The sequence below is a fragment of the Asparagus officinalis genome, chromosome 4, assembly GCF_001876935.1.
Source record: "Asparagus officinalis chromosome 4, Aspof.V1, whole genome shotgun sequence".
NCBI lineage: Eukaryota > Viridiplantae > Streptophyta > Magnoliopsida > Asparagales > Asparagaceae > Asparagus > Asparagus officinalis.
This window is the reverse complement of record NC_033797.1, coordinates 86,002,180-86,004,740: the sequence shown is the minus strand read 5'-3', so window position 1 is coordinate 86,004,740 and position 2,561 is coordinate 86,002,180. Positions and strand designations below refer to the sequence as shown.

Below are 2,561 nucleotides of genomic sequence, written 5' to 3'. Positions count from 1 at the left end.
AGTTCTTCTAAAACTCGCTCTGAGTTGTTAACTCGTTAAGAGTTATTTTCAAACTTACCACGCAAGTTCTCCACAGCGTCAAATCGTGAGGAGAAGACCACGTTCCAGTGAATCAAGATGTACAGATCGTCAACGGAGAACAAATTCGACGCAAACATTCGAAGGAGGCACTCCATCGCTACCAAGAAGAACCCAGAATTAAACAAAGGGGAGAATCCAGATCATTCTCCTCTCTTTTGTAATCGGAAAATCCAATTGTAACTGAGATTAAAGGAATACAAATCAATTTGTTTCGTTTCTTTTACACCAAATTTTCTACAAACACACAACAAAGTTCTTCCAACAACTCAAAGTTATAATCATGTTTGAACAACAGGAGCATGACATTAATCCTTGGCTATCCGCACAACAACAAACTCAGTTCTCATTAACTTCATAAACAACCATAATCTTTCTTCAACTCATACAACATCCAAGTCCAAAACCGAAGGCATACAAGAATCAAAAGACAAAAGTTCTCGGCCATACTCAGGTTCAAGGACTCACTTTTGTTTCCCGGAAACCAAGACAAACGCCTTATACACATATCTCAAGTTGTGGTTCTCAAACGGAATACAAGCTGTGGCCTCAGTTTATGCCTAAAATCAACACCCAGTTTCGGTTTTCATCAAAATACCCGAGTTTGGTCCAAGCCCCATGCATAACTGTGAGTTCAATCTCGGTCAAGTTAAGGGTTTTGTCCAAGACTAAAAGCAATGCATTGGCTATCATCCAAAATTGCACACAATCAAACAAATACTTCAGACATGAAGCAATCAGATCAATATTCACGGTCAAGTATTTCAAGATCAGTTCTCATTCAGAATTAAACTCAGAGTTTCAGTTATCCTCCAAAGTAAAAAATATAAAAAAAAAAGAAAATTAGTAAGATTGAGAATAAGAGAATGAGAATTTACCTGAGGATGAAGAATTGAGCTCAGCAAAGGGGAATTGCGAAAAAAAGAGACGAATTGAAAACTGTAAAATCCCAAAGAAGAAGCTTTGGTTCCTGTCAATAAAGAAGAAGAAGAGAGTTGAGCCATGGTCATGGAGAAAGTAAGGTTTACATCCAAAGCCGAAACCCGTGAACCCAAATTTGGGTTCCAATCATCCTTAAATATCAAAATCAAAATTCAAGAGCAAGATTAAAGCCAAGCCAAAGCTGAAATTTCAATTTAGTTCTCTTCACAACCAAAAGCTCAAAAATTCAGCCATCATTCAAAAGCCCAAGATCCAATTTTAGTTTTCCCCAAATTCGAAGAACTAGGGCTTCAATCATCAAATCAAAGCTCATAGATTCAGCCAAAATTGAAGCAAGGGCAGTGAAGCTTACCTGGATTCAAAAAGGAATTGAGAAGAAGAGAGGCCCAAGATCAACTGATGTTTGAACCCAAGTCAAAAGATCGCCGAACCCTAGCTTGCCTTGCTTGTAGATTTGAGGAAGTTGAGGGATTTAAAGAGCTTGGGGGAGTTTTGATCTTGTTTTGAACTCTTTAAGCAGAGGAGTTCTTGGAAGAACGGGGCTTGAAGAAGATGGGTTCTGTGGAAGAAAGGAAGTAGGGAGGAGAAACCGGGTTTTATAAAACCCCAACAACCCATAACTTGCGTTCGTACGGGTCGGGTAGGTGTGACCCGCATTCGTGCAGGTCACCATAGGGTGACCCGCACAAATGCGGGTCATTTAGACCTGACCCGTACAAGTGCGGGTCACTTCGACCCGACCTACATGTGGGGTTGGTCCAACGGTTGTTTTCATAGTATTTTCACCCACTTTCGCTCATTTTCGCCTGATATATTCAAGACCGATTTTCACCCGGTCAGCGCGTTAGTGATTTTGCCAAAATAAGGCTCATTTGTGTTCACACTGCAACAAAAGTCGATGGTAGTCAACACGTCAATAATTCTGCCAAAACAAGGTTCAGAATGATATTTCAGATGAAAGAATTATCCCAAGAAATTCGATCGTATTCAGACGTAAAATCCCGACGAAGTTGATCTGTTCAGAAGTCGATTCAACAATGAGAAATGATTCAGATATTAACGCATCAATCGTAGTTTGAGGTTTTGACAACGGTCAAACGATAAATGTAGTACCGGAAGAATTTTAGCTATCCGATAAAATACTGAATAGACTGAGAGTTGATGAAATCTAAAAAACTAAAGATTGGACGTATCATATCCAAAGTATTTCAGACTCTCCTATAAAAGAATGAGGCTAAAACACTTTGGAGGGGGTATCTATAGGTATCTAAAATACCTATAGATTCCCTCACATAGCTCGAGACAAAGAGAAGACAATGAACGTTATCATCCGAGTCAAAGAGGGATTATCCGAGTGGCTGTCGCGCTTGTCGGTTAGCTCCAAGTGTTTTAATGAAGCTAATGAGTGTATAAAGCAAGTTAGTTAAGCGTACAAGTCAACAAGACAACCAAATATGCAAAATGGTAGGAAATACAAGTCCGGAAAAGTCGGGAAACACCAAAAAGCAAAGAAAAAACCTCAAAATTCGCATGGGGGCGCG

General features: G+C 39.6%; 1 long non-coding RNA gene across 3 annotated transcripts; it reads right to left on the bottom strand.

Moving 5' to 3' along the window:
- On the bottom strand, positions 401-1,599 carry LOC109836043. 3 transcript variants are annotated; one of them, XR_002245799.1, is made up of 3 exons: positions 1,373-1,599; positions 957-1,048; positions 401-764 (listed from the first exon to the last, which is right to left on the bottom strand). It is a non-coding gene; the product is annotated as an uncharacterized LOC109836043 (long non-coding RNA). The 3 variants fall into 3 exon arrangements; XR_002245798.1 differs by having other exon boundaries at positions 401-704; XR_002245797.1 differs by having other exon boundaries at positions 401-1,048.